Source organism: Euprymna scolopes, chromosome 16 (assembly GCF_053919585.1).
Source record: "Euprymna scolopes isolate OS-2025 chromosome 16, ASM5391958v1, whole genome shotgun sequence".
NCBI classification, from domain to species: Eukaryota; Metazoa; Mollusca; class Cephalopoda; order Sepiida; family Sepiolidae; genus Euprymna; species Euprymna scolopes.
Window position 1 is genome coordinate 82,252,876 of NC_136497.1, and position 7,740 is coordinate 82,260,615.

Sequence of the window (7,740 nt, forward strand, 5' to 3'; positions counted from 1 at the left end):
TCAATTAAAAATATATTTCCTATTGTTAACGAGACAATTATGTATTTCAGTTATCGCCCTTTGTTTCTTTCTGATCTTGTTTATGAGAATGGAAACATTCATCTGGCGAGGTATCCACTTCGGCATTTCATATGTACGATGTAAATCGCTAAAACTTAGTGTTTTGAGTGTTATATTTTTATTATCATTATTTTTTTACTAAAAGGTAGTTTAACTTAAAATTAGTTGTTTGAGAGCAATGTAAAAGTTATGTCGAAACTTATTTGACTCTAAATATTTGGGCGATTATATCAAGCCTCTTACCAAGCGGAAAATATTAATTTTTGGTAAGCGTTTATCTCGTATCAAAGAAATTGAAAACTGAATGTAAGAAAAAAAAAGTCAGACTAAAATGAAAGATATTAAATAAAGGAAGAATAAAGAGTGGGAGAATAAAAATGAAAATAGGATATTGATAATCCCGAAAGAAAATATGGAGAACAAAATGTTAAGTGAGAAAAGTTAGAATAAATGAATAAATAAATAACAAATGAATGCTGTAAAAATGATAACAACAAAAATAAAATGCAGATATGAATAAAAAAAAAACACGTAAAAACAAAACTTGAAAAGAAAGAAGATAAATGGAAAAGTTAAACCAAAACTGCGATAAAAAGTTTTGTTTTTTCTTTCCTTAACAAATTTGCAAAATGCACAAAGAAATATTATCACCCAAAAAGTTGACTGCATTTTTCTCATTATTTTTTGTTATTACTTTATTTTCAAAGTTAAAAAAAATGCAATATAAATCCATGAAAAATGTATAAATACAAACAAAAACGTATACACAAGAGAATTGAATCCATGTTAAAGTGAACCGTGTTTCCGAGATTGGAACTTTCTTCAAGATAAGTGTTGCAAAGAAGAACAAAGAATATACACTCCCTAAAAAGATCTCTCTTTAGATATGAAAAAGGTTGTTATATTTTCTTGGTGCCAGAAATATTCTTATGAACGAAAAAAAAAAAGGTCGTCCACGTCTGCCCACCCATCCTCCAGAACTGTCCTAATAAGGATGTAAAACAACAAAAAAATAATAATGACATAATAAAGGAAAACAATGGCAAAGATAATAAGAGTAATAAAAACAACAGTAACTGCTATAATGATCACATAATGATAATAATAATAATAAACATGGCTTGACTTTTGGATAGGAACAAGGATTTTTAAGATGGAGAAAACATTGAGTATTATTAAGGAAAAGATGAAGTTGAGATTAGAATTGTGACGGCAAAGTTTAGGTTATTAGGAAAGAACTAATCAAAATGTTTCTGACAAAATAATGAATATTTGTTGACTTGTGTGTATGTGTGAATATGTATCTGTGCCTTGGTTATTATTCTTTGAATAATGGTTGCCAATATATACATGAAAAATGCATTTACACACACACACACACACACACACACACACACACACATATATATATATATATGTATGTGTGTGTGTTTGTGTTTGTGTATGTGTGTCTGTGTGTGTGGGTGCGTGATTGTATGTGTATATGTGTATGTTAAGTTTTGAAATTATATATGACAATTAAGCTACACGGAATTATTCGCGTTTGAACCTCATGATAATTCATCAGGCTATTTGGTAGGGCATCCCACTGGATGTTAGGCATTCACCCGCTATTTCAGAAATTTCAACCAAAAGGCAATAGCCTGACGAATACTCACGAGGATTAAACGCAAAAATTCTGTGCAGCTTAATTGCCATATTTATTTAAAAAACTTAATGCTTAACTCTACTTAGATATCAAGCATGTTTGGAGTAAATACTAAAATATTTAGATAAAATTTTATGTAGATACATAAAATTACAACAACAACAGCAATAATCATAATGATGATAATAATAATAACATATATATAAATATCACCTGTCTGTTTAAATATATGTATGTATGTATGTTTGTATGTCTGTATGTCTGCCTAAAACTTTCAACAGAGGCGATAGATGTTCACGAGACCGGTATCATTTTGAAGTCCGATCCTCTGGACGACAAATATCGAAAAATTGGTCAAACGCATTAATTCGTCACCCTCAAATGGGCACTTTTCTACAGGGAGGGGTAGCTTTTTAGCTGAGATTTTCAAACGTCTAGCTTTAATCTAAACTTACGTCACTTCCAATTTGGCGATGGACGCAACAGCAAACACGTCAGGTTGTTTTTTCACATTCTTTGCATCCTTCGCGAACGAAACAATATTATATTGAAAAACAAACTAGGAAAACGTGATATCACTTTCAAATATGTTAAATTTTGAAAAAGAAACATTGGCCGTTTTGGTAAAAATATCTACTGATGTCATCTAACTGCTACGAATTCGAATAGTTCCATATGAACGGGAAAAGGCGAAAGTAGAATCAGGGAGAAAACAGTTATATAAGAACCAAATCCGCGTATGCTTTTTTTGTAATTTAAATTTTATTTCCTTGCAAAAATAATGAATTTATTCACACGTTACACAAAAATAGCTATTATTTAAATATTTCGCGCAGCACTCTGTTCTTTGTCAAAAATTCATAAAAAATAATCAAAATAAAACTGTTGATCTTTCAACTTAATATAACGTATCTTCTTTCTCTTGAATTCCAAATCAGTTCCTGTGTAAACTCTTTGCAGATTGGCAAAATAAATAAATAAATAAATAAATAAAATCCTTGTCTTTAAAAGACAGGGATTTTATTTATTTATTTATTTATTTGTTTATGCACGTGTCGCTCATCTTTCAAATACACTGCGCCAATTTTGCCCAAATGGTCACCCACCTGGTAATGCTTAAGATCAACGGTGCTTTACTTTAATAATCTAATGAGAACCCGTGTGTTAAGATGAGTCTACCGTATTCAACTGTGTCCAAATTTATTTCCTTATCGCTTACATTGATAGAAAGGGCACAATGTATTAGTGTATGACCTATTTCGAGCAGCCGAATTCGAAATCTACAAACAATACTCATGGTCCAGATGGGTATTCAATAGAAACTTTATGAAAACTCTCCAAGATCAAGAAAATACTATCCAGTAAACCCAAAAGTATTGAATCGTTGTATTATTACAAAGTGGCCGAGCAGGAGCAGTAAATTATCTGTTATCCATGTATCTATCTGGTTATCTAATCATCTATCTCTCTCTATCTCCCTATCTTTCTATATCTATTTATTTATCTATATATCTATCTAGTGATGAGATGACAATAGAGATTTTAGGTCATGTATTGACAGGTTGTCAAACATGTCAAACTGTGACCATGTCAAGTTTGCACCAGAAAGTATCATAACAGGTGACCGATCGTTACGTGTCGCATGTCATGTGTTCTAATTTGCACAAACATCGTTGAGTTAACTTGAAGACGTCGAATGAACACGATGGGCTAAAATGGGTCTCAAAATGGAGACTTAGAAGAACCACCCCCAAGCCAAGATTGTCGATAACTCCTCTGCTATAACGAATACCTGGGAGTGAAATAAATATATGAAAAAGATATTCGTCTTGGATCCGTTTTGAAGCATCTTTGTTACAACAAGTTCCCGCTCCCCCAAAGATGATTTTGGCGGGACAAAAAGACAGAGGCGACCAAAATCAGCAACAGGTATGGCACCATGTGTTTTATGTTCTGATACGCCTATACCAACACCTATAGACGAGAGGAATCAGTCCGTTACATAAAAATACATACATACATGATGATTGCAATGTCTTGTCAGACGAGTACCACTCCCTCAGAAAACAAAACGTAAATATGCTCGAAAAAATATACTAAAAAAAATGTCTTAATATTTTGCCCAGATATATAAGTAAGTAGTTTCGAAGAATAGCGGAAGTATTGTATCCATTTTGTGCTCCCATACATCAATTTTCAGACCTGCAGGCGTATTGGTAGGTTAGGGTCTGGTTTTATGCCCAATTACCCAGTTTTTATTTCCTCTCTCTCTCTCTCTCTCTCTCTCTCTCTCTCTCTCTCTGTATATATTCTTCTCAACTTTCTCTCTCTTTCTCTCTCTGGCTCTCTCTCTTTCTCTCTTTCCCTCTCTCTCATAGGCGAAAACATATGCGGACAAGATAAGTAACATTATTTTAATCTAGCTAATCGTAGGAAAATGTGTAAGTAATTTAAATCGCCCAAATTAAAAGTAAATGCAAAAAATATACATATATAAAAAATATTTTAAAACGTTCCGTTATAAAACAAAGTGGAAGAAAACAAAAAAGAAAACATCGTGTGAGGTTCACTAAGCTGCTCCGAAATCGAAAAAACAAAACAAAACAATAACCCTAACCCTTACATGTTTTTAAGGTGTGTTTTTCTTGGCGGGGATATTTTCTTGTTGTTAATGTGTGCATAGGTTACTATGAGGTCGTCAGTATTTAATTTTCTGTTTATGAACGGTTATTATGTTTGCATTTTGTTTCATTTTTTAAACGATTGCTTCTGGTAGAGAATGGAGCCATATTAGAAAGATTCTGGGCGTTAGTTTATGTATTCAGAAATAGATTCTGGAATAATCGAATTGCAATCTCTCAGCAAATGAGAATGAGCGAAATCTGAGGAAGGAGAATTTATTATTTGTGAACCGGGAAATGGAAATATTATATATCTATGAGTTTATGATCCAGTTACGAAGAGTGCAAGCACAATATCGTTAGAATGTGTATATATCCTCTCGGTGTTGACTGGGGGCGGTAGAGGGAAAATGGAAAATACTTTCTCTAAATATGCTGCGATTGTGATGGTGTTGCTCCTAGGATGAAATATAGGAATTTATTATAAAGATTTAATGCGTCTAACATGTCGTTCTAAAGTTACATAAGATAGTGGCTAATAATCTAGACATGATAAATGTGTATGCGGCATCAGTTGTTGCAAATCTACGGCACTTTGTTCTAGAGGGGAATTTCTGCAATTAAAATATTATACATGGGGATATTGAATTGCTACTTTTTTAGAATGGACTGTTAAGATTGAAACAAATTTAAATAAGAAAATATAAATGCTATTCAATAAGTTTGATTTTTTATGCTACAAGATCTAAAAAGTTATTTCTTATCATGAGCAGTATAAGTAAAGTGGATCATTTGCAATTTATTCAAAAGAGTAACTTGCGACTATACTGACGCAAAAACATCAATGAATAACGAGTTTGTAAGGTTTCCTACTACTAGACTAGGTGGGAGGTTTCAGTGGCCTAGTGGTTAACGACACAGACTGACAACCTGTGTGCCCCAAGTTCGAATCCAGTCCATTCCATAAAAAAAACACTTTCACTTAGGACGTTGGCGGTCTCCACGTGCCTTCTCCTGTCATCACCGATGTCTTTCTAGAAAGAACTCTGACTGGAAAAATATCGGGGAAACAAATGCTCACACTAGAATCTTCGGATTCATACGATATGATGATGATGGTGATGAATATGCTAGATCACCACCTCGATGCTGTGGAGTCCAATCTACTCAATTACTTACTTAAATCATAATAAAAAAAAATAACCGTATTCATATTTCAAAGGCTGTTAAGAAAGAAATTGACAAACGATCTCAACATGAAGTGTAAAACGACTGTACACAATGCATTCTTGGCTACTTAGTGAAATCCCCTTTTGTTCTTCCACTTTTTTTTTCATTTGTTTTCTGTAACCTGGAGTTGATTTGACACATAATAGAAAGTGCTATGATAGTGGAATATTACTTTTTTTTTAACACAAATAAGATTATTAAAAAAAAGTATAATTAAACAGAAAAATATTGTTATGCCTTATAATTTTTAATTTATTTATTTCTCATCTTTCTTGGATATTGTTTCACGACGTTTCGGCCAACTATTTCTCTGGCCTTCGTCAGGTGGTAACCGCGATGGGACAGGAACTACGAATCTCCTAACTGCAGTCGCTGCAATTACTGCCATCCATAGTTGTTGTCGTCTCACCACGTTTTGGACCAAGTAAGTCTCTGGCTGGCTTTGGATAGGATTGAAACCGCTATCTTCAGATAATTATTATCTTATCTTTGACCGTAGGAATTCAACGTCTCTATCCACTGCGCCATGGACCCCGAAGGGCGGTCATGGTTGGATTTTTTGGCCTTATTAATCCACGTTTATTTCATTATCTGATCTTCTATTTTTACCGAATGATATATATATTATGTTTAATTGGAATTCATATTGAGATGAGTATTATTTATTAATAAAATGAGGTTACCACCAGCCAAAAATAGTTGGCCGAAACGTCGTGAAACAACAACTAAGAAAGATGAGGATCAAGCCCGCAATAAACTCATCTCAATAATGAATTCCAATTAAAAATAATTTATACATTTTGTCTAATAATCTAATAGGAGTGTTTCAAAAGTAATGCCTCATATTTTTATTCGCCGAATGACTCAGAAGAGATTACGAATTGCGTTGTTACGATTAATGAACAGCACTATTAACCGAAAATGTTCATCTCCCTTGCAGATGCTGAGACATGCATCAGAAACAGATATGCGTCATGAAATTCCTCCAATAAAATGGAACTGATCCTAATTTACCGGCCCCTGTTGCACGTTTACGAAGCAGCAGATGAAGTTGATACTAGCACAGATGTTAGTTATTAGCCAGGCAACGCCGGGTAGAATGCGTTTATTTAATCTGTTTATCTATCTGTCTATCTAATTGCCTATCTTTCTAGCGGAGTAAACAACAGATTGAATCGTTTTTTTTTTAACAGAACTCTTAATGCAATGGATAAAGTTCTAAGTAACCTACTTCTTTTTATGTGATAGCCGGGAAACGCCGGGTAGAAAGCATTTATTCGGTAATCTGTTTATCTATCTATTAATCTCTCTGTCTATCTAATTGTCTATCTATCTGGCAGAATGAAACAACATCGTGGGAAACAATAAATTCAGCGAGCATGAAAGTGCAAAAAAAAAATTCCAGGGTTCATGTTGTGACATGTATCAAACTATGCGAGCGGAGGCCGGACATAACGTGTCAGGTGTTTCGGTTTGGGAAATTTTTGTGAGTTTGGTAAAGATGGATTCTTCAATTTCAGAGTGGCGATAGAAATGTAAGTGACAAAGCGCGCTCCGGACGCCCATGCAGAGCCACCTTATCGCAAAAAAAATGCATTGAGAATAGTGTTTACTATGTAGAAAAATAAATTCTGGAGCATAAAATGTCACAGGTTTAAATGATACTACTTCGGTTTTCGTAGATCCTTAACTTTTTCTTGCAGTCCAAATGTAAGATATTTTACTTTTCGAACGATCCTCGTTCATATATATATATATATATATATATATATATATATATATATATATATATATATATATATATATATATATATATATTTATCTATGTATATATATATATATATATATAAAGAGAGAGGGAGAGAGAGATATGCGTACATATAAATCTATGCATTATTTACACGCACATATAAATGCAAAGACACACACGCACATATATAAATTCATGCATTCATATAAATAAATATGTTTGTATATTTATATATACCAATATATATATACACAAGTATATACAGGCACGTGCCTATAGATGTATACATATGCATATATATATATATATATATATATATGGAATTTGCACTTTCGTATGTAAACATATATACATCTATAATATATATATATATATATATATATATATGTATATATATATATATATATCATCTAAATAACACAAATCGCTCA